The sequence below is a fragment of the Melanerpes formicivorus genome, unplaced genomic scaffold (assembly GCF_026170545.1).
Source record: "Melanerpes formicivorus ecotype bairdi unplaced genomic scaffold, bMelFor1.0.p_v2 SCAF_27, whole genome shotgun sequence".
Classification (NCBI taxonomy): Eukaryota; Metazoa; Chordata; class Aves; order Piciformes; family Picidae; genus Melanerpes; species Melanerpes formicivorus.
The window spans coordinates 8,585,418-8,610,435 of record NW_027142379.1 but is presented as its reverse complement, the minus strand read 5'-3'; the positions used below and the strand labels follow the sequence as shown (position 1 = coordinate 8,610,435).

General features: G+C 46.5%; 1 protein-coding gene across 1 annotated transcript in view; it reads left to right on the top strand.

Annotated features, from left to right (window-relative positions):
* The window catches only part of RNF150 (ring finger protein 150), a 151,717-nt gene that overhangs the window by 116,383 nt on the left and 10,316 nt on the right, over positions 1-25,018 (top strand). The gene's annotated exons all lie outside the window — the stretch shown is intronic.

Genomic DNA, 25,018 nt, shown 5'->3' with positions numbered 1-25,018 from the left:
GAGTAGGTAATCTCTAAGGTCCCTTCCAACCTAAGCCATTCTGTGCATGTCCTTTGGCCTGCCTGTTACAGAATCATAGTAACTATCGAGGTTGGAAGAGACCTTTGAGGTCATCAAACACTTGCCTAGAGTTTGCAATCCTACCACTGCTGCTAAGCCATTGCCACTAAACCATGTCCCTAAGCAGCACATTGACATGTTTTGAATACCTGCAGGCATGGTGACTTCACAACCATCCTGGGCAGCTGGTTCAAATGCTTGATAGCCCTTTTTGTGAAGAAATTTTCCCTAATATCCAACCTGAACTTGCCTTGGCACTCTCCTCACTGGGCTACATGTTACTGTATGGGAGTTATTCTTACCTGCATGTCATAAAATAAATAGTGTCTGCAGCAATCATCTTCACTGCCTTTGATCAAGAAAAACAAGTGCTGAATTCTTCTTTTGCCTTTCCCATGCCTTCTTACATCAACTGAAGCTCACCTGGTTACTAATTCATACTTTAACTTCTCATTTCAGAAGGATTGCTGATTTCAGAGCACCTGTCCTTGAAAACCTGAGTGTGTTCAGGTTCAAGTAACACTGCCAAGCTGTACAACAAGAGGAGAAATTTGGGTGGTTTAGTTTTCACTTGGTTCAGGGGCACCATCCGAGCCAGCAACTCGCAAAACGTCTTCATGTGTCTCTGCTGCTAAAAAATTATGTTCTTTGGTGAAAATCTACTTCTGAGAGGTTAGAAAGAATGTTGTCAGCTGTTTTGAGTGAGGCTGGCACTTGTCTAAAATTCTCAGTTTTAGATAAAATAGCAGACCAGTAGGAAAATACACATCTGGGTGATAGCAGTCGGTGTGCTAGTATTGACAAGACTATTGCAGAAAATCATCAGGTATGCCTGAAGGGAGGTAAGAAGAATGTGGTTTGTGTATGGAGCCTCCTTAGTTCCTGGAACAAATGTACATTTTCAACCTTTTCTAAGTACTGCTGTGGGCCTGGGTGTGGAAAAAAAGGAGAGATGATAGGACTAGACTGAGATGATTTATCATGAGCCTCCTTACTCTGGGGAGATGCTTGATAATCACATTGTCCCTCATTATTGCAGCCAGCGTCACGGCAGGGAAAATAGCTGCTGGAAGGACTAGTCTTGTGTCCTTAGCAACAAAGTTGACCCAGAAGTGGATTTTAAGTACTCCCTTTGTAGATTAGGTACTGGTTTCAGGTGGTTTGTGTAGATTGGGTACTGGTCTCAGATGGTTTGTGTAGATTAGGTACTGGTTTCAGGTGGTTTGTATAGATTTGGTACTGGTTTCAGGTGGTTTGTGTAGATTAAGGACTGTTTTCAGGTGGTTTGTATAGGTTGGGTACTGGTTTCAGGTGGTTTGTGTAGATTGGGTACTGGTTTCAGGTGGTTTGTATAGACTGGGTACTGGTTTCAGGTGGTTTGTACAGATTGGGTGCTGGTTTCAGGTGGCTTGTGTAGATTAGGTACTGGTTTCAGGTGGTTTGTATAGGTTGGGTACTGGTTTCAGGTGGTTTGTGTAGATTTGGTACTGGTTTCAGGTGGTTTGTTTAGATTGGGTACTGGTTTCAGGTGGTTTGTATAGATTGGGTGCTGGTTTCAGGTGGTTTGTTTAGATTGGGTACTGGTTTCAGGTGGTTTGTGTAGATTGGGTACTGGTTTCAGGTGGTTTGTGTAGATTGGGTGCTGGTTTCAGGTGGTTTGTATAGATTGGGTACTGGTTTCAAGTGGTTTGTATAGGTTGGGTACTGGTTTCAGGTGGTTTGTGTAGATTAGGTACTGGTTTCAGGTGGTTTGTATAGGTTGGGTGCTGGTTTCAGGTAGTTTGTGTAGATCAGTGGTGTGATGCTTTAGCCCACAGGCACCAACATAAAGCACAGCTAAACTCAGCCAGAGAAGTGAATGGAAAGCTGTACTTTACAAGCAATAATGAAATGCAATGAATACATACAAAATATACAGTATACACAATATCATGCAAGAATTTACAGGAAATAACACACAGATCCTCCCAAGGAGGATCCAACCTCAGCTTCCCCCCAAACCTCTCTCCCCGTCCTTCCCTTTCCCCTAGTAGTTAATTAAGCCAAAAAGGAGAAAGAGAAAAGGATATTAAGGGAAATTTGTTAGCTCAAAGCAGTTGCAAAGAAAATTAGTTACTCTTATCTTATCAGTTTCATTCCAGGGTCAGTTGCATGCTCTCTGGCCAAGAAAACAAAAAGTCAGAACAGAACCGAAGCTGGAGCTGGAGTGAGTGAGAGAAAGAATGTTAGTGATATTTGCTGTGGTACCAATGAAATTCATTCAGAATCAATCTTTGTTTTCCTTTTTACACCCAAACATTCAGCCAGAGAATTCTGCAGCTGTCTTTTCTTAAAGGCACAGCCTAAGCTGTCACAATCAGGTACTGGTTTCAGGTGTTTTGTATAGATTGGGGACTGGTTTCAGGTTTGATCTTTTTGTAGTCCAAGTCCTGGATCCAGCAAAGGGTGAGCAGCGAGGTTATAAGCCCAGCTGTCACCAGTGGCCAGCCTGTGAGCTGGTGGCACACAACTTTCTCAAGACTGCTGAAGTGCTGGCAAGAGCTGTTCAAAACAAGAATTTATTTTGTTCCTTCCAGTAATTGTTTTTTAAGTGCATCTGAGGCTTACTTAAACAGCGAAGGAAAGATTTTACTTCACGATACCACAGAGACTGGGCTAGATGCTGGTCTCAGTTGTAAGCCTTTTAATGCTCCTGAAGTGAGTGTCTCCTCTGGCACATAATTATCCTTGTCCCACTGTTCTTTACGAAGTCCCCTATTGAAATTGGGAAAGAGGGCTGTGGTATGGCCTTCACCCCCACAGCTGCATGGCACATGCTGAGAAGAGCCAGCAGCTTGGTGCAAATCCCAGCCTTTCATCCCAGGGTCTTGGCGCACCAAGAAGTAGATCTTCTGGTTTGTCATCGTGGTTACAATGCTCCTGAGGCAACCAGGGAGCTCAAGAGCTCAGTAACTCTCAACCCACTCTCTTCCCCTCCAGTTCTGTTTCCAGAGTCTATGGAAGGATCCATGTCAGTCCAAACACATTTGTTCTTCCTTTTCCAAGTTGCCAGCCAAGTAACTGGGTGAAAAGTTTGCTCCAAGCCAGGAGAATACTGGCTGGCCTACAGAGATGCTTTGTTCTGCCCTGGTGACCTCTGGTTTTCCCCATACCATTAATAACATTGGGCAACAGACACTAGCACGTGGGCAGTCCTGAGGGCTAACAGCAGACCCCATGGACAAGGAACTTGGATCAAGACCAGCAGTATGTCCAGGCCCAGAGGTAATGAGACAGCAAACCATGGAGTTTCAAGAGGTTTCCATCACCTGAGGCTGAGGCTGACTGTGTGGTCTGGGTAAGGACTGTGAAAAGAGTTTTCCTTTGGTTATTTGATAGCTGGAGGGAGAAGAGAGCAGGGAGGGGAAACTGGTAGGTGGTCTGAGCTCTGTGAAGCTTGTGAATCTTGCTCCATCACAGGGTGGCTGAAACAGACCTTTCAAGGCTTTTTTTTTTCCTGAAGAAGGAAGAGCCCTGACAAAAGGTCAAAGGATCTTGGAGCTTCCAAACACTGTGCTTGTCACACACAGTCGCTCAGGGTTTAACACTTGGCTAGCTATTGTCACTCACCCATAGACATTGATATGCAGACATGATTCATCATCTGGATCTCTCACTTGGAAGTGGCATACAATAGTTGAGTATTATTCAGTGGTGGGTGTGCAGATTTACCTGTTGTCATCACCACATCCAAAGGGGTGTTCACAGCAACAGAGCCCTTTGGTCCCTTTTTGCAGCAGAGCTGCAGCAAAGAAGAGGATTTTGGTTGGGAGTTAGAGGCTGAATTCCAGCAGTGATGGGAATTTGCCCTTCCACCTGCCTTGTGTGGATTTGAGGTGATCTGGCACTCTGAAAGGTAGAATTTCATGTCTTAGGCAGGCTCAGCTCTTAAGCCAGTGAAACATCCAGGAGCAGTGTGTAGTTGTGGTAAGAAACCAAATGCTAATTAAATCAGAGGGCAACTGCAAGCTAAATAACTGGGTCATAGCTGTCATATGGATAGGGCTTTATAGGCATTGTCTGTTTATTGTATTCAGGCTTTATATTCCTCATTTCCAGACTCCTCACAGTTACACAACTGCAGAGCTTGCTGAACCTGCCCTTTCTGTGAACTAGCCTGCCTGGCATTGTGAGTGGTGACACTGATTGCTCCTAGGAATCTTTACTGAAGTTGCTGGGTTCCAGCCTCTTTATCTAGCATTAGTGATGGGAGGATTCTCCAAGGCTAAATCCATGCTAGAGGAACCTGAATCTGTGCAGACTGCCTCCAGTGCAGCCTTGATGTGGCAGCCTGCACCCAGCACCATGAGCCCTTGCATCCCTCCTTACTCCTGGCAAAGTTCAGTGCTCCAGGAGGTAAAGGACTTGCCTTCTTTCCACCCACTTCTGCAATACTTTTTGCTTAATTGTTCTCACATCCTTTTTGTTTGTTGATTAATCATTCTGGTATTGTTGTCTTGGTTTGGGTTTAATTTCCCTTTCTGTACTTCCAGTGAGCATTCAGAGCCAGAAGAGCTCCCACAGTGTGTCTGGAGGGAGGATATTTCCAGAGTACTGTTCACATTGGGTGAAATTCTGTCTCCATTGAAATCTGGTGGCAAGGCTCCCACCTTCTTCAGTGGGGCCAGATTTTCAGTTCTGGAGCTCAGCCAGCGCTTTTCTCTTTATTTCCCTCTGTTTGCTCAGCAGACATTTCCTCTTCTTTCCCTCCCTTTTTCTCCCCATGCTGCTGAATAGATAATGTCTTTCCATGGGACCCTGGGCAACATAGTGTACTGTGAACATCTGGATGGGACATCATTTGAGGGCCTGTCCCTAGGGTCCCTTGCTAAACCATGTATCTTCTATGTAGTAGCACTGAGCACTTATAAAATGGACCAGCAGTTTCTTTCAGCTGGCTTCTACCAGGATCTAAGATTCAAGTCTTCATTAAGTCCCTTGGGCATATCCATAGACCCAAATCTGTTGCATATTTGGGCTTAGTGACTGTTTGGTCTCTGTGGTAGGATTTTGTGCAGGATCCTGGGAGAGTGTCTTGCAATGTGGTATTTCTGTATTCAGTCACTGAAAATGGGTGGATGGAAACATTGAAAAACTGGAGTTAGGGGGGAAAAAAAAGGGGGGGAAGGAAGGGATGAAAAAATAGTGTGAAATACAGAAGAGTTCAACTCAGCTGGGTTTCCTGCTTTCACCCTATTACTCTTGAGCTCTCCAGAGGGGTATGCAGAACGAGAAGCTAAGGGTTCTTTTCCACTATAATGCATCAGAGCAATCTGTGTTGCCTAGTTTTTAGTAGTGAATTATGTAAAGCACTAAGATCTTTTGGAAATTTCAGTGAGTTTCCTGCTCTACAGATAAGGTGAGTGCCAGCTGGACTTGGCCAAGATCTGAATCTGAAAGAGCTGTGGACTGCATTAGCTTTGGAAGAGTGGAAGATGGATTTGGGATTTGAGGTGGACATAGGAATATTCTTTAGGTGAAGCTCAGCTGGGTTCCAATTCTATTATTAAAGGTAGTTTGCTAGGAAAGGAGGATGTGGATATTCTAAAGGTTGAATGGTGACACTTGGGGTGGGGGGGGAAGTAGTTATTAATACTTTTTGGCTTTTATAGCATCCATGATCATTCATCTCCCTCAACCCATGTGGCACTTGCTAATTTCTGCAGCAGATAAATGTGCACTGCCTGAGTCTTTGGTCTCTGTTGGTAAATACCTCTGAAGTTTTTCACTTCAGACAAGCTTTTATACTCATTCCAGCAGGATGTCTCATCCTACTGCATCAGGCCTCAGAAATGTGTCCAGAAAAGGGCAATGAGGCTGGGGAGAGGCCTCAAGCATAAGCCCTGCAAGGAGAGGCTGAGGGAGCTGGGGTTGTTAGCCTGGAGAAGAGGAGGCTCAGGGGAGACCACATTGCTCTCTACAACTACCTGAAGGGTGGTTGTAGCCAGGAGGGGGGCTTGGACTCTTCTCCCAGGCAACCAGCACCAGAACAAGAGGACACAGTCTCAAGCTGTGCCAGGGGAGGTTTAGGCTCGAGGTGAGGAGAAGGTTCTTCACTGAGAGAATGTGCTGCCCAGGGAGGTGTTCAAGAGGGGATTGGACGTGGCACTTGGTGCCATGGTTTAGTAGTCATCATGAGGTCTTGGGTGACAGCTTGGACTTGATGATCTTTGAGATCTTTTCCAACCTTATTGATTCTATGATTCTGTGAAATCCCAGCAGCACTGTCTCTCTAGCTGGAAGAAGATCCATAAATAATCCTACTGCAAACACAGGCAGGAGTTTTAGTATGAGAATCCAAAAACTCTCCCCCAGGGTGTCATATCACCTGCAAAGTCCACCCAGTTTGGCAGGCTGTACAGCAGTGTGGGCAATCTAGAGAGTACCAGCAGTTCTTTTCCTGCCTCTGCCTTTGTTCTTTCCATAAAACCCTGCCAGTGTATAGCTCATCATGACTGTTAGGACACTTTTAAGTCTCTTTGATAGCTCTTCATTAGTTCTAATAATATAACTTCTCAAGTAGTTATTTTGATCTGTGTATGTCTAAAATGTCTTTGTGAAGAACAATCACCCTTGGGAAGGGGATGAAAGCACATAAGAATCTGATCCACTGTTGTCTTGCAACCACTTGACTGTTCCTTCATGCTATTAATAGAGGGGTTTTAGGCAGAGTGTAGAGGAGGAGGGAAAGGTGAGGAAACTCCCTAGGCAGTAGTTAATAGAGAAAGTTATTAACACTTGCATTAACACCTGACACTGTCCTGGAGACAGTATTCTGATGGGACCTAGTTAAAGATTGAGCAGGTTGGGTCCCATGTGCCTGGGGTATGACATAAGTCCTTGGTGGCTCTATCAAAAGCCTGTGATAAATAGTTGTCATGGGCTGAAAATTCCTGTGAGCTGAGGTCCTGGAATTGTTTTGAGACTCACACCAGTGCCAGCATCGTGTTGGTGGTCTGACAGGCCAGCAGCAGTTTGAAAGAGTCACCAGGTGACACCTAACTGGCACTACAAATACACCCTGGATTATTGCACACACCTGCAAGACTCCTGCCAGGCTCTGTGTGTGGACAGTGAAGTTTTCCTGTTACAAAACCGCTCTTCCTTTCCATATGTTGAGACGTGAGCTAGAGACAGAGTGCTTCTGTACAGCAAACTGCAAAAGGGGGTGGTCAAAAATGCTGTGAAACAAAAAGGAGCAAATTGGAAGTCTAATGCTTTGTTTGTTTCACATCTGCACTGCATACAGATCAAAGATGGAAATATCAGCCCCCACATCTCCCTTCTTGCCTGCAGACACACTGAGTTATGCCTGTGGCCCAGTCTGCCTTAACCTATAGTGACAAAAACGCTGCAGATCTTAAGAAACATGCTTAATAATTGGCTCTAGGGAGAGATTTAGAAGAAAATGTTCTCCTTCAGTAGTGAAAGCTCCGTTTATAAATCAGTCTTTACATATAAATGCCATGGCAGCTACCAGCTTGCCTCTCTCTGCCCCAGATTACTTGAGTTCCTACATCTGTACTGTCCTTCCATTGTGCAGCTGCCTTGTGAGCCCAGCCCAAAAGCTAACCAGTTTCTTCCTGGTGTGGGGATTGTTATGGGATCAGTCCCTGATCCTACAGTAGTTGTGCCACTACAGCAGGAGGAAAGAAATGTGGAGCAGACAAGAAGAGAAGGACATACAAGACATTTCTTCCTGTTGCCAAAAGCAAGCAGACTATGTCAAGCGCAGCTAGACCCCACACAGCTGTCTGTTTTGCCCAGAAATCAGGATAAGCACAAAGGCAAAGTAAGCCTGATGTTTCAAATCTCATTTGAATGCCCCTATTCGAGTACACAGACATTTTATTAATGGTCAGTGAATGCAAGAGACAATAAAGGATTTATTGTCTCTGACAGTGAGACTCAGGGAAAGTGTCATTGTAAAAGCTGTGGCAGCACACAAGCATGTCCTTGGAAAGATCACTCCCAATTGCTCTGAATGTGCATTGCATTGCATGCAGGGGAAAAGGGGATCTGAGGACTGGCATCAGTAATAATGTAGCTCATATCTTTCTTTATACTTCACTGTCTTAAACAGCCAGCTAGGAAAAAAAAAAACAAACAAGATTGAACCAGAAAGCTTGTAAAGCAAAATGGACAAACAATGCAGAGTAAAATACAAACCTGAGCTGCAGGGAGAGCACATGGCTTAATACTTAGCTGATCTCTTTGATTTGTGCTTGAGAATGAAAGCCTTGCTTTGCAAGAGATGTTCAGCATCTTGCATACAATCTGCTTGATTATTTAGGACTCATTGTCACATCCCTGATGTCTGTGGAGATTTTATTCCCATCAGTTTTTGCACAAAAGCCTCCCCTGAAATCATCAGGAAGTGCTGTTGAAGGTAAAATGTGCTACTGTGATTCTCCATCTTTTAAGACAAACAGGAGGCACAAGGATCCACCTTGGATCAGCACCTGAAAGTATGAATTAAGAAGTGAGACTGAGCAACAGCTCTTTAGCCATGCAGACAGAGGAAAGGCAGGATTCCAGGGTCAATGCTGCTGGTCTCTGCCAGTATTTCAGACACATGAGCAATGCAATAGTAATGCTCACCTGTACAGCTCGGACCCCAGGGACCCCTGCCAGGGTCAGGCTCTGCTCTGCCAGTCGTTGTGTACAGACAGTAACAGATGGGAAAATTCACAGGTAGGAGCAGATTATAGCAAGCAAGCAAACCTAATAAATTTAGTGAGGGGGGGAGGGAAAGAGGCAGCTGTGCCTCTGAGAGAGTGAAAACATGAAGCTGAGATGCAGGAGGCACTCCCATTTCTGCAGCACTCACCCTTGTTTCTGCTCACACCTATTTTGTTCTGGTTCCACCGCTGCATAATGAAGTGCACATTTGCCTCAGTGCTCCTGCAGTGTTATGACCTTCTCAAAGGTAACTCAAATAAATGAGAGAACATTTAGGGATGCTGAAAATAGGACCCTCATGGTCGTGTTCTAGCTCAGCTTGATCCTGTCTTTGCCGCTCCAGTGACACGGCTGATGTCCTGAAGAAGGTGCTCAGGCTGTACTCAGCACTGTGCACGCTGGCATCACTGTTGCATTAATGAATACCTGGGCTCCCAAAATGCCCAGGAGGTACATGATAGAATATCCACCCTTTTGCTGTGAATATCTTTTACAAGTGCCAATAACTTGGACTTCATTTTGACTCATGTTATCATACCCGAGTCACTCAGAGAGTAAGCAAGAACCTGTGCTCTGTTGTGGCAATAATTAAACCCTGAGTTAATATACATACTAGTGTATTAACTGCAGATCTCTGTGGTGAATTTCTGCTCTATTTGCCACTGTCTAGGTAGCACAGTGCTGTAAGACAATACAAAAAACATACTCCTACAGGAAAAAATGCATAGAAAATGTATAGAACAAAGATACCACTGGCAAAGTCAGAGTATGGAAAGCACTTAGCTAAAATGGCTTTATTAAATCATCAGGGAGGTCATTCTGCCCTTTACTCAGCACTGGTTGGGCTACACCTTGAGTCCTGTGTCCAGTTCTGGGTCCTCAGTTTAGGAAAGATGTTGAGTTGCTGGAAGGTGTCCAGAGAAGGGCAACAAAGCTGGGGAGGGGTTTGGAGCACAGCCCTATGAGGAGAGGCTGAGGGAGCTGGGGTTGCTTTAGCCTGGAGAAGAGGAGGCTCAGAGGAGACCTTCTTGCTGTCTACAACTACCTGAAGGGAGGTTGTAGCCAGGAGGGGGTTGGTCTCTTCTCCCAGGCAACCAGCACCAGAACAAGAGGACACAGTCTCAAGCTGCACCAGGGGAGGTTTAGGCTGGAGGTTAGGAAGAAGTTCTTCATAGAAAGAGAGATTGGCCATTGGAATGTGCTGCCCAGGGAGGTGGTGGAGTCACCATCACTGGAGGTGTTTAGGAAGAGACTGGATGGGGTGCTTGGTGCCATGGCTTAGCTGATTAGATGGTGTTAGGTGATAGGTTGGACTTGATGATCTCAAAGGTCTCTTCCAACCTGGTCTGGTCTATTCTATTCTATGCTATTCTTTTCTATTCTATGCTATTCTTTTCTATTCTATGCTATTCTTTTCTATTCTATGCTATGCTGTGCTATTCTATTCCATTCACTTTTCCCTTCTAGCACTCAGTCACAGTTACACATGATTTATAGACCATACCAGTGCCTGACAATGTCATATCCCACCTGCCAATCCATAAATGTCAGTATCAGTTTAAGTCAATTTACACCCTTAGCAAAATGCCAGCCCACAGCCTGTTGTGCTTACAACTGCCCAGTGATACAGGGGGCCCTTCCTGCTACACAGATTATCCAGACAGTGGGAAGCCCTCATTTTAGGAAGTCTTAAGTGCAAAAGTTCACATTTTGCTAGGAAGATTCCTCTTTGTGGCCATGGTCAGATTTGCTTCTCAATCAGGGAACCATCCACAACTGTAGATAGAACATTGCTGATGGTGAAAGTATTGAGTAGGCTGCAGGAGGGATCAGAGCTGGAGTAAGTCCTGTTCAAAAACTGCATAATTACACTGGAATGTAAAATATGTTGTGAGGTTTAAGAGAAAGGAGTGTTAGCAGCTGAACTCATCTATCATCACTGGATGTGAAAAACCCAAAGTAAATCTCTGTGGGTTGCTGTTGCATGAAGGGTTCTTTTGAAAACCAGGTATTAGAGCTTTCAACTGACATCTGGCTGTGGTTCTGCACTGGCAAAGAGATGAACTGAGTAGCTGGGGAGCTTGTACAGTGAGTGATGCTAATTGCTAGCAAATATGAAAGGGATTATATTGGGCAGCCACTACAATAGTGGAGAGTAGACTCAGCTACCTAGGACATTCCACCCAGTGAGAGTCTCCTAAGGCTTCCTCTTTAAGTAAAGAGCAATCCTGCATGCATTGAAGAAATTGCTCTGCTGAAGCTGTTTCAAAGCCTGGTTCCTGCACAAGCCACCCTTTCCTGCTGTTGTTTTAAAACAGCATTCTCAAGACTCCAGAGAAGATGAAAAACCTGAAAACACTGAAGCATTTCAGGCTGCTTATTTTAAAGGAGACATTTATAGTAGCTCAAGCAGTTGGTGGTGACTCAAGTATCTGCAAGTGCTCAGTGAAGGTCAGAGCTGTCCTTAGTGTGTGTGTGAGGGAGGATCAGACCCAAGTACCTACCAAGAGCGCATCTGAAGGCAGAGCACTAGAACTGGAGGCTATGCTGGTTTTAATCAGGGTACATTTTCCTGATGTAAAGATGCTGTGAAACTGGATATTAAAGAAAGCCTCCTTGCAGGATTTTTCCATTATTCTAGGGGCCTCATAAGAGGATTGTCTGAATGTTGCAAGAAGCCCATAGGGATGAGATTCAAATTAGACAAATATGTTACTTTGAAAGCCTCCAGAATTTAGTCTAAAAAAAAAACCCACCCTGCTGCAATCCTAATGAAACTAAGGGGTGGCACATCAGTTTGTCCCATGACTTTTCCTCATTGCTCATGCACATATAAATGACTGCATTTGTTTCTTCTGTGTGGAAAACAGGATCTTCTTATTTAATTATCATTCCAAAGTGGTTTGTGTAGGCATTTAAAAAAAAAAGGAAAAGCCTGCTTAACCAATTGAGCCATCCCCTCCCTGCATCCAGAAGAAAAGTCTTATTCACCTATGTGCCCATCCTGACATAGCAGAGAGAGTATATCTACAGGATGTGGGAATGGAATGGAATGGAATGGGATGGGATGGGATGGAATGGAATGGAATGGAATGGAATGGAATGGAATGGAATGGAATGGAATGGAATGGAATGGAATGGAATGGAATGGAATGGAATGGAGTTGACCAGGTTGGAAAAGACCTTTGAGATCATCAAGTCCAACCTATCACCCAACACCACCTAATCAACTAAACCATGGCACCAAGCACCCCATCCAGTCTCTTTCTAAACATCTCGAGTGATGGGGACTCCACCACCTCCCTGAGCAGCACATTCCAATGGCCAATCTCTCTTTCTATGAAGTACTTCTTCCTAACATCCAGCCTAAAACCTCCCCTGGCAAAGCTTGAGACTGTGTCCTCTTGTTCTGGTGCTGGTTGCCTGGGAGAAGAGACCAACCCCCACCTGGCTACAACCTCCCTTCAGGTAGTTGTAGATAGCAATGAGGTCTCCCCTGAGCCTCCTCTTCTCCAGGCTAAGCAACCCCAGCTCCCTCAGCCTCTCCTCACAGGGCTGTGCTCCAGACCCCTCCCCAGCTTTGTTGCCCTTCTCTAGACACATTCCAGCAAGTCAACATCTTTCCTAAACTGAGGGAAGTCCAAGAACAGATTTTCTCTGGGCTGCTGTGCTGTTTCTGTCACACCTTCTCTGTTTTTATTGATCTTTAACCTGTGCAATGCAGTTTGGTCAAATGTCTCCCAGTTTTCTGAGCTCATCCCTTGACAGTCCTGTAGGAGCATGAGTATGTGAGAGGAGATTAGAAATGGTCAAATCCTACAAGTCCACATGTGGCTGGTGGGAGGCAAGACACTTGATTTTGCTGCCAGCTAGCAGAGGAGGTAGGGGGGGAAAGTGTGACACACCATGTCCCACTACCACAAACGCCTCTGCAGGTGTCTGTGTTTGTGGGCAGCCCCTGGGTGGCACAGAGGACGCTGAGGCTGTGTGGATGGATGACCATTGAATGCCATATACTACTCTGCCCAGACTTGGCAGGCATGGTGGTCCCACAGCTGTGCCCTGCCTGAGGCACTGAAGCTGTTGCTGCAACAGAGCCACGCTCGTTCTCAGGCGTGCTGTTTCCTTCCACTGAACTAAAAGGCAGATGGTTTTCCCCTTCAGGCAAAAATTGCACTGTTAAAAGTTGTATTTTGCTAGTGACTGCAGAAAAATGACATACCAAGTGCATGGGCTCCTCCACCACCACTGTGGGATTTTTCTCTTTTGACTTCATTACTCTGTGCATTTGGTTTTTTCCATATCAACTGAGAAGACTTCCCTGGGTGGCATCTTTACTGCAGACATTTCTAAGGGAAAGAAGTTTCAGCCCAGCATCCCCCTCCCCAACATGCATGGGGAGAGAGAGGCTCCTAGCAATATGCTCAAAATGATAGAGCCCAGGAAGTGCTGGGCTAATGACTTGCTCCTTTTGAGGAGAGGCTGAAGGAGCTGGGGTTGCTTAGCCTGGAGAAGAGGAGGCTCAGGGCAGACCTTATTGCTGTCTGCAATTACCTGAAGGGAGATTGTAGCCGGGTGGGGGTTGGTCTCTTCTCCCAGGCAACCAGCACCAGAACAAGAGGACACAGTCTCAAGCTGTGCCAGGGGAGGTTTAGGCTGGATGTTAGGAAGAAGTTCCTCATAGAAAGAGAGATTGGCCATTGGAATATGCTGCCCAGGGAGGTGGTGGAGTCACCATCACTGGAGGTGGTGTTGGTCATCGTATCCAACCCATCATCCAACACCACCTACTCAACTAAACCATGGCACCAAGCACCCCATCAAGTCTCCTCCTAAACACCTTCAGTGATGGTGACTCCACCACCTCCCTGGGCAGCACATTCCAATGGCCAATCTCTCTTTCTATGAAGAAACCTGGTCTGGTCTGGTCTGGTCTATTCTATTCTATTCTATTCTACTCTACTCTACTCTACTCTACTCTACTCTACTCTACTCTACTCTACTCTACTCTATTCTACTCTATTCTACTCTATTCTATTCTACTCTATTCTATTCTTCTGTGGAAATGTCCTGGAGATCTCAAGTGGAGCCTGGTGTTAGCAGCATTGGAGAGGAAGGCAGGCTCTAGTGAGGGAAGGAAACAAAATATACATGCACTTCATTCAAGTAATTCCACCACTGATGAGCTCTTCAGCCACCCCCTTGTGTGATTTCTCATTAAACCCTCTAATGTATGCACAGGAGGTTTTGTGACGTCTTTGCACAAGGATGTTTGTTGTAACTGCTCTTGAAAATGCAGTCCATGATTTGTCAGTGCTGTGCTTTGCTAGAGACCTAGGGGGGGTTGAGAGCTTATGCAGTAAAAGCTGTTTAAAGAGACACCTTTGAAAATCATGTGCATGCTGCTGTGTCAGACAAAGTCAGGGTGAGTGGCATGAGCTCTTCCAACTCATTCAAAAATTAGCAGGAGCTGGCTTTAAAGCAGTCTGGTGTTTCCACAGAATCACTATGGTTGGATAAGACCTCTGAGATCATCCAGCCCAACTGTCAACCCAACAGCACCATGCCCACTCAACCATGTCCCGGAGTTCCATGTCAACACAATTTTTGAACGCCTCCAGGGGTGGTGACTGCACCACCTCCCAGGGCAGCCTGTTCCAGTGCTTGACCTGTTACAGCTGTGTAGGCACTTGGAATTGAGGGAGCACTTCACAGTGATGAGGCAGAAATGTGCTGTGGGTTGTTTTTTTCAATTCTGGTCTCAGCAGCCTGAGTTTCACATCAAGTTCTCATAATTAATTGTCCCCATGCAGATCTGTCACTGGCTAACAGCCACCTTGTACATGAGCTGAAGGAGGAGTGAGAAGCTTCTAGCATCCTTAAAGAAGAGCTGCAGTAGTCAGAGATCTCTTCCAACAGCCTAGCCAGGCCTTGTCCTGCAGGTCTGCTTTCATGTTCTAGTCTCCCTGTGCACCCTTGGTGGGTTGCTCTTCCAGCACCAAATAGCCCTTCTTATGTTCCCATGAGGGAATGCCAGAGGTGGCATCTCCACTTCCCAGGAGTATTGTGGTGCCTTGGCAGGATCCAGCTGTGCTGAAGCTATTAAGCAGACATCATAGCCATGGGCTGCAGTTTCTTCTAGGTCCTACTGTGTGCTAGCAGACCCTGCTGACCCACATGCAGGTGGTCTGGGATGGGCTTTTTGGTTGCCTCAGCGAGAAGGAAGGTGAACATCCCTCCAGGATGGGTTGAGCAGGGTGCAGAGCAGCATGGCAAAGCAGAGCTGCTGTGCAAGTGGGGTCAGCAGGGATCTGCAGTCCTAAGAAGGAGCTACCTCAGGTGGCTTTGTGCAGCTGCTTCTGCCATGGAGTCCCCAAAAGAAAGGTCCCAGCTCTGCAGCATGATCAGACCAGAGAAAAAGGGCTTGGAAAACAACTGGCTTACATTGAGTCTTCTGGTTTAATGTGGTACCATGCTTGAGGGTATTGCAACACCTCTCCAGTGGGACTGCTCTGAGTGATTTGTGTGGTGAAATGATCATTCTTCCTTAGGTTCCTTAGGAGCAGAAGGGAACTAAAGTTTCTCTGAGCACTACACTGTTGCTGATTCGATCCAGCGCATCCTGCGGCTGAGTCAGGCTGTGATTTCCTTCTCCTTTCAGGCTTGCAGGAAGCAGGGCACACTGCTGACACAGGGGTTTAAGGTATAAATAAGGAAGTTCAGTCACAATAGTGGTCACCAGTACAGGCCATGGAAACTGAGATGCACTCCATTAAATTGTGTGATTGTACTGCTTGGGTGTGAAAGTCTCTTTATCATGCCAGCCTGCCTACAGACCATGGTCTGCCCAGCGGTAGCTCTCCTTTTGCCACACACCTGCTGTCCCTTCTGGTGGTGGGGTTGCAGGTGTTTGCTCACTGCTCAAAGGGTGAATGTTTCTCCACCCTTCTTACCTTGGCTACTGGAAGAATCCATGCAATATACCTTACACACCATTAATATAGTAATAATCTGGGGCCCTTGCTAGAAAGAAAGACATAGAGGTGCTACAGTGAGTCCAGAGAAGGGCAACAAAGCTGGTGAAGGGTCTGGAGAGCAATTCTTGTGAGGAGCAGCTGAGGGAACTGGGGTTGTTTAGGCTGGAGAAAAGGAGGCTGAGGGGAGACCTTCGCTACCACTCCCTGAAAGGAGGTTGGAACCAGGTGGATGTCAGTCTCTTGTCCCTAGTAACAAGTGATAGGACAAGAGGAAACAGCCTCAAGTTGCACCAGAGGAAGTTTAGATTAGATATTAGAATAAACTTCTTCACAGAAAGAGTTCTCAAGCACTGGAACAGGCTCCCCAGGGAACAGAAGAGTGTGGTGCTAAGGGACAGAGTGTAGCACCAGACTTGGTAGAGTTGGAGAGTGCTTGGACTGGATGATTTTAAAGGCCTTTTCCAACCTCTTTCCGATTCTCTCAGGAAGCACGAGTGTTTTAAACCTTACCACTCAATGCTCTTTGTTTTGCAGTAACACCAAGGAGCCCTGGTTGTTTAGCATCTGCTGAGAAAACTACATGCAACAGTAGTCCCCGTGCACACCTGATGGTTTAGAGATACAGCATCATGGTACCACAGGGATAGCTTGCAGCTGTCGAGTGGAAGGGGAGTTCCCTCCCCTGCTTTCTCTGTTGCTGATTGCTTCTGTCCTGGAGTTGGCTGCAGTGCTGGCTTTGTGAGTGAGCCAGCCTGCTCAGCTGCTAGGCTAGCAAAATAGATTTCCAAGGTAGTCTTCAGACTTTACATAAAAATTAAGTCAGCAGATCTGACTCCAGATGGGTGGCAGAAGGGTGTGCTAGGGCAGGAGAGCTGGACTTCCACTTCTTGGCTCTGTCACGCTGCTGGTACACAGATCTGCTTTGGCAGGGGTGTTGGACCCAATGATCTCTGGAGGTCACTTCTAACCTCTAATGTTCTGTGATTCTGTGAGTCTCCTTCTCTGGAGAATTTCAAGACCCATCTGGATGTGTTCCTGTGTGACCTGCACTAGATTCTATGGCCCTGCTCTGGCAGGAGGGTTGGACTCCATGATCTTCAGAGGTCTCTTCCAACCCCTAACATCTTGTGATCCTGTGATCTGTACTTCAGCCAGGTCAGAAACTTGGTCAGCACACCAAGAAATTAAATGGAAGAGGAATAGAAGCAATCAGAGGGCAATACCTGCACATGAATTGTTGGTGACAGGGTTCAGGACTGCACAGCAATAGTGACTTCAGCTCAGTCTAGGCCTAAGGGACTTTTTGGTGAGTGAATTCGGTGAAGAACTGACCTAGACTTTTTATTTAACGTGAAATTGAACACTTCATTGTTTCTTGGGATTCATAGAGGGCCACAGGGAATCACAGAACCTGAGGTAAGGATTGAAAGGGACCTCTGAAGGTCATTTAGGCCAACCCCCTGCTAGAGCAGGATCACCCAGAGTAAATCCCACAGGAGCAGGTCCAGATGGTTTTGAAATTCAGAGCACATATTAACACAGTTTATGTGGTGGTGAATGGTGTCACATCCAGCTGGCAGCTGAGGAGAGGCTGAGGGAGCTGGGATTGCTTAGCCTGGAGAAGAGGAGGCTCAGGGGAGACCTTACTGCTGTCTACAACTACCTGAAGGGAGGTTGTAGCCAGGTGGGGGTTGGTCTCTTCTCCTGGGCAAGCAGCACCAGAACAAGAGGACACAGTCTCAAGCTGCACCAGAGGATGTTTAGGCTGGAGGTTAGGAGGAAGTTCTTCATAGAAAAAGAGATTGGCCATTGGAATGTGCTGCCCAGGGAGGTGGTGGAGTCACCATCACTGGAGGTGTTTAGGAAGAGACTGGGTGGGGTGCTTGGTGCCATGGTTTAGTTGATTAGATGGTGTTGGATGATAGGTTGGACTCGATGATCTCAAAGGTCTCTTCCAACCTGGTTAATTCTATTCTTCTAGTCTATAAGCAGCAGAGTGATGCTGTGGCAAGGCTGCAGTAGGAGGGAGCAATAAACTCTGTAATGGTAAAGTGCATTCTTGAGTAGACAAAGAGAAATAGAAGGTTCTTGAAATGTCTCTTCCCCTGTCATAAATCAAATGTGATGAAGAATGTTCTTGTTCTGACACTGAAAACAAAGTAGGAATGGCACTGCTTGCATTGGCAGTTTGCTATGGTTTCATGCTGAACACAATCTGTTTTGATAAAGGTCCCATATCAATGCCTCTAAAGACCCTGGATGTATTCTCTCCTTGGGTCCTCAGAGCTCCCAAGAGATGGAAATTTCTGGTTTCTTAAGGAGCAAAATGCTTCTAGATACATCTGATTGGGAGCAGTGTGGTTTGATTAAATAGAAGTTAGCCCCAGACTCAGATAAGAGCATACTAACAAATACATTTGAGACACTTGCCTAGATGTGAGAGCATACCTGTCACCAGCAGTGTCATGTTTTGGCATAGGTCCAGCTTCAGAAAATGAAGAGTTCTGAAATCACAGAATCACCACCAAGGTTGGAAGAGACCTCAAAGATCATCAAGTCTAAACTGTCACCACAGTCCTCATGACTAAACCATGGCACCAAGTGCCACGTCCAATCTCCTCTTGAACACCTCCAGGGATGGTGACTCCACCACTTCCTTGGGCAGCACATTCCAATGGGCAATCACTCTCTCTGTGAAGAACTTTCTCCTCACCTCAAGCCTAAACTTCCCCTGGCACAGCTTGAGACTGTGTCCTCTTGTTCTGGTGCTGGTTGCCTGGGAGAAGAGACCAACCCCCTCCTGGCTACAACCTCCCTTCAGGTAGTTGTAGACAGCAATAAGGTCTCCCCTGAACCTCCTCTTCTCCAGGCTAAACAACCCCAGCTCCCTCAGCCTCTCCTCATAGAGCTGTGCTTGAGGCCACTCCCCAGCCTCATTGCCCTTCTCTGGACACGTTCAAGAGTCTCAATGTCCTTCTTATACTGAGGGGCCCAGAACTGGACACAGGACTCAAGGTGTGGCCTAACCAGTGCTCAGTGCAGAGAGAGAATGACCTTCCTGCTCCTGCTGGCCACACTATTCTTGATGCAGGCCAGGATGCCATTGGCCTTCTTGGCCCCCTGGGCACACTGCTGGCTCCTGTTCAGCCAGCTGTCAATCATCACCCCCAGGTCCCTTTCTGTTTGGCAGCTCTCCAGCCACTCTGGCCAAATGAGGTGCGTTTGACAGTAGCGAGAATGTGAGATGAATAGTGAAATCAAGTCCAAGCGTTGCTGTGTGTTTATTGTCAAAACAAGGTTTTAGACAAGAGACCCATTGTCTGCTGTACACTTTCTGCTAGCTAAAGATGGGATAATAACTGCAAAATTTTCACAGTGTTTCATTAGATGAAGGAATCAATAATTACTCTTTCTCCTCCCAGCTGGGCATCCGCCGTCAGGAATGAAAGATCTGTGCAAAACAAGACTTGTTTCTTGTGCTAGGTGCTCAGCTTTACAGCTGGACAAATAGGTTCCACCTAAGTCAGTAGCACAGTAGCAGCTTTTTTCTTACCCTCTGATTCCTGTCACTGTCATAAGATGAAGGAAGCCACCAGCAGCTGCACAGCTTTGTGCAGTGGTTTAATTGTGTGTGGGGCAGGGCTGAGTATGCTGAACTAGTTGAAGGAGTGCTGATAACTGTCAGCAGAAAGGGACCTGGGGGTACTGGTTGACAGTAGGCTGAACATGAGCCAGCAGTGTGCCCAGGCAGCCAAGACAGCCAATGGCATCCTGGCCTGGATCAGGAACAGTGTGGCCAGCAGGAGCAGGGAGGTCATTCTGCCCCTGTACACTGCACTGGTTAGGCCACACCTTGAGTCCTGGGTCCAGTTCTGGGCCCCCTCAGTTTAGGAAAGATGTTGAGTTGCTGGAAGGTGTCCAGAGAAGGACAACAAAGCTGGGGAGGGGTTTGGAGCACAGCCCTGTGAGGAGAGGCTGAGTGAGCTGGGGTTGCTTAGCCTGGAGAAGAGGAGGCTCAGGGGTGACCTTATTGCTGTCTACAACTACCTGAAGGGAGGTTGTAGCCAGGTGGGGGTTGGTCTCTTCTCCCAGGCAACCAGCACCAGAACAAGAGGACACAGTCTCAAGCTTTGCCAGGGGAGGTTTATGCTGGATGTTAGGAAGAAGTTCTTCATAGAGAGAGTGATTGCCCATTGGAATGTGCTGCCCAGGGAGGTGGTGGAGTCATCATCATTGGAGGTGTTTAGGAAGAGACTGGATGGGGTGCTTGGTGCCATGGTTTAGTTGATTAGATGGTGTTGGATGATGGGTTGGACTCAATGATCTCGAAGGCCTCTTCCAATCTGGTCTGGTCTATTCTAATCTATTCTATTCTATAATAAACGAGGGAAGGGAGCCTGACTCCCAGCTGAATGGTTTATTGCTGTGGCCCATGTTGTTAATCCCCAAGAACAGGAGATTGCTGGCTTTAGTTACACTTTGAGTAGATGAATTACACACTTGGTGGCTGCTCTCCTTCGACACCTAATAATCAATACTGCTTTGCTGACTCCAAGTGTGTGTCAGAGCAGAGAGCTGCCTGAAGATCCAGAGAAGGACAAAAGCCTGGCATCTTAGACAAAATGTATATGCCTTCAGTGCTGAGAAGTCTTTGCTGTGTAATGTTTTATTGTATTCTTATTTTCCTGCTGATTTCCTGGATGCAAATTGCTAATGGACCTTTTTAGCCCAGTCATGGGGTTCTGCAGCTTTTCCAGCTCCCTGAGCTTGGGGGAAATCTCAGCCTCTGTGGCAAGCAGGCGCAATTGTAGGAGAGTCCCGTGGAACACTCTGCATGCCCTAGGGACGCTGAAGCATGGTGGCCTCTTTGGGAGGGAGCAGAGTGGTGAGCAGGAGTGAGACCTCCATGAGTGCGAAACTCACCACAGTTCTGTCAGCTCATTTCTCACCCTCGAGTGGGTCATGGCCAGTGCAGCTTGCTTTGAGCCCATGCCTCTGTGCTTACCTACACATGGTAGATGTGCACTGTTCACACACTGCTGAGTGCTTAGGTCCCTCCCAAGACTCTTGCAAAGAGTATCAAATGCTTAGAAACCCATCCTCTGACCTTCTTCTTTTGGAATATTTATTAGTGTGCACCTAGAGGATTACTCAAAGTGTCAGGAGTAGCAGCAGCTAACTCTTACCAGTGTGCACTCTTACTTTCTTTTAAAGCACCAGACTAATTAGCAGCTTTCATCCCAGTTTGATTGCAATTATGCTCAGGTATAAACATCACTTAGGGAACTTTACAACAAGTAAGGGCTGCACTACTACTGTGTAGGGCAGTTCCATATCTGTGTGGTGATGGCACAACGGAATTTAAAGCAGCAGTGGCTAGAGAAAGAGTTTGTTTTATTGCACCTCTCAAACAAATGTGTGTCAGGGAATATAAGTGAGTGGAAAAAGTCTGTCTGGAAGCAGGCAGCATGCTGTGGTGTATTGTGTTTCGCTGACATGAGAGGAATGCAGCAGTGAGGTCTACAGTTGCCTGCTGTAGGCACTAGCGCTCGGGCTGAAGCGCAGCTTGGGATGTGCCTTTTGCTTCATTAAGCAAGAGGCTTTATGCCTGTGGCATCAAAGTGCTGTAAAACACAGTGCAGGTATAGAGTGTGTGCTGTTTGTCAGGAATGCCAGCCTCAAACATCTAAAATCACAAGGCAGATACTCATTCCAACATAAAGCCTGTCTAGAATCTAGGTGTATGGCTTGTTGAAGTCTTTATTGCCTTTTTACTTCTTGGGATTCATTTATGTTTAAGTGAAAGCTGAGATCTTCATTGAAAGTTGAGATCCTCACCTGACTTCAGGGCTTGAAGAGAAAAACACCAAACTCCAAAAAAAACTTGCAAAAAGGTCACTAAAGTTCTTAAGAGTGAGTCTAGCATCTTGTGTAGATGTGCAGCTGTGTCATTGTAAACAGGACCTAAAAATCAGGGATGCAAAATGCAGGCTAAGCTCCTGGCACTTGCAGCTCAGCTGAGGTTTGCTTGCCTTTAACAAATGTCAGTAACTCTGCTGGCTCACGTTATGGAGCAGCTGGCAGAACAAACCACACCATCACAGTCTAGAAAGCCTGTGTTGTGTGTGGGAGCCACGGTGAGGCAGTTTGTAGACCTTGCAGCCAGAGTTACCTACAGCTGATCTGTATCTGCTGTAACTTCTGCAGCCTCCCAGAGTTTAGGCCTGTGCATGTTGGGGTCAGTAGTGGGACTCCTGTTGATAAGAACAAGCATGTCATGCTGAGGGATACATTCATTCCCTTGTGTTGTCTGCATCTTCCAAAGAATGGAATGGAATGGAATGGAATGGAATGGAATGGAATGGAATGGAATGGAATGGAATGGAATGGAATGGAATGGAATTAAATGGAATGGACCAGGTTGGAAAAGACCTTTGAGATCATCAAGTCCAACCTATCATCCAACACCATCTAATCAACTAAACCATGGCACCAAGCACCCCATCCAGTCTCTTCCTAAACACCTCCAGTGATGATGACTCCACCACCTCCCTGGGCAGCATATTCCAATGGCCAATCTCTCTTGCTGGGAAGAACTTCTTCCTAACATCCAGCCTAAACCTCCCCTGGCAAAGCTTGAGACTGTGTCCTCTTGTTCTGGTGCTGGTTGCCTGGGAGAAGAGACCAACCTCCGTCTGGCTACAACCTCCCTTCAGGTAGTTGTTGAGAGCAATAAGACAGAAATACCAGTGCTGAGGCCTTCCCTGAAAGGGAAGGTGTAAAGGATGGTGATGTCCAAGGTGAAGCAGCAGACTGTAGCTGTGGGATTTTGAACCACTGCACTGTCAGCCAGGTGCCTTGACAGCCTTGGAAAAGTACTGCCATAGGCATGGGCATTTTTAGGATCCTCTGTTCATTGTTCCTACTGATTGGTATTTCAGTACCAAAGAAACCAAGCTACAAAACCCATGGTTTGGAAAGACTAGGATCCAAGAACCTGAATAATCATCTGGGATTTCTGCAGTAAAGCTCAGGTTTGCTGATTTGGAAAGCAAGTGCTCCTGTACATAGGTTCAGCAGTAGGTAGGTGAGCTGTAAATCTGCTTCTGCTCTATCTGTCTTGAACTCAGATCTTATTCTGCTGTGTAACCCTCAGAGAAACAACAGCTCTTGAAATAACACCTCAGCACCATAAACACCTCTCATCTGATGCTCTGACGTTGGCTGTTAGCAGCTCAGCCTCTTCAGCGTGCGTGTGGCTGTCGCCATTCAGCCAAGTCCTTCTTCCCAGCACAGCTACTTCAGATGACAATCACCTTTCTCTCAAGAGTGCTCCACGGGGCTGTTTAGCATGGCTAAGCATCTGTCATGCAAATAGAAACTTCCTCTGAGGTCAAAATTTAAAGCAATCATTCTCATTGCTTTATTAAGAAGCCTATTAGAGGAATGATAAACAGTCTGGTGGTCTGGAACCACATTGTTCTGGCTCAGGTAGCTGTTAGCACTCCAGTTGATGGTTTTGGTCTTGGAGGTGCATGTGATGCATGTCTGTACTCTTTAGATCTAGCAGGTCACTATAATTGAAGCCCACTGAAATCGGCAGGAGATACCATTCCATTCCAGGTGTTGATCTGCTGGAGGGTAGAGAGGCTCTGCAGAGGGACCTCAACAGGCTGGACAGATGGGCAGAGGCCAAGGGCATGAGATTGAACACATCCAAGTGCTGGGTTCTGCACATTGGCCACAACAACCCCATGCAGAGCTACAGGCTGGGGTCAGAGCGGCTGGAGATCAGCAGGGTGGAGAGGGACCTGGGGGTACTGGTCAATGGTAGGCTGAACATGAGCCTGCAGTGTGCCCAGGCAGCCAAGAGGGCCAATGGCATCCTGGCCTGCATCAGGAACAGTGTGGCCAGCAGGAGCAGGGAGGTCATTCAGCCCCTGTACACTGCACTGGTTAGGCCACACCTTGAGGGTGTGTCCACTTCTGGGCCCCTCAGTTTAGGAAAGATGTTGAGTTGCTGGAAGGTGTCCAGAGAAGGGCAACAAAGTTGGTGAGGGGCTTGGAACACAAGCCCTATGAGGAGAGGCTGAGGGAGCTGGGGTTGCTTAGCCTGGAGAAGAGGAGGCTCAAGGGTGACCTTATTGCTCTCTACAACTACCTGAAGGGAGGTTGTAGACAGGCAGAGGTTGGTCTCTTCTCCCAGACAACCAGCACCAGAAAAAGAGGACACAGTCTCAAGCTGCACCAGGGGAGGTTTAGGCTGGAGGTTAGGAGGAAGTTCTACACAGAGAGAGTGATTGTCCATTGGAATGGGCTGCCTGAGGAGGTGGTGGAGTCACCATCACTGGAGGTGTTTAGGAGGAGACTTGATAGGGTACTTGGTTGCATGGTTTAGTTGATTAGGTGGTGTTGGATGATAGGTTGGACATGGTGATCTTGAAGGTCTCTTCCAACCTGGTCTGGTCTGGTCTGGTCTATTCTATGCTATGCTATTCTATGCTTTTCCATTCATAAGTACTTCTTCACCTCCCCTGGCAACATCTCTAGTCAGAAGCGCTGCCTCGGAACGTTTGCTGTCACACCGATGGGAACAAAACATGTAGAGAGGTTGTGAGGTTGTGTGCATTAATTATTTACCTTGCAATCAAGAAAGCACAAAAATAATCCAGGGTGAAATTGGTGAAGAAGGGCTGCAAAGGAAAATCACTGGCTCTTTGAGGCTGAATAATGCAGACCCCACTCAAGCTTTCTTCGCAGAACACGAAGTCGAATCGCAGCACAACTGAATATCTGGGGGTTGTTGGAGGTTTTTGTTGTTGAGGTTGTGTTTTTCTTTCTCTGAAGCAGATTTAAAAACCATGCAGCTCTTGAGAGGAGACTAATTGTGCTCACTTAGCTTCAAGTGAATAATTAAACTGTTGAGGAGTTATTATTTTCCTGGCTCCACTGTAATGTTTCTTACTTGCTAATTCAACTTTCAGGGTTTTGAGCATCAATCAAGCTTGGCTTTTATTGTCCAAAAAAAAACCCACCCAACCCTACAATATGTAAAGGAAAAACTGCCACAGATGTAAATACTTTGTGTTGCTGCAGTGTAAATACCATCATGGTAATTAAACCACTCGAAATTATGAACCATCCACTGTTTCTCTGAGGGGCTCAACCACCTATGGGACCTTGGTGCCTTTGAAAAATCTCCCCAGAGGCCCTGTGTGCTTTGCTTCTCCTGATTGCTCTCAAAAGAAAAGGAGCTTTCA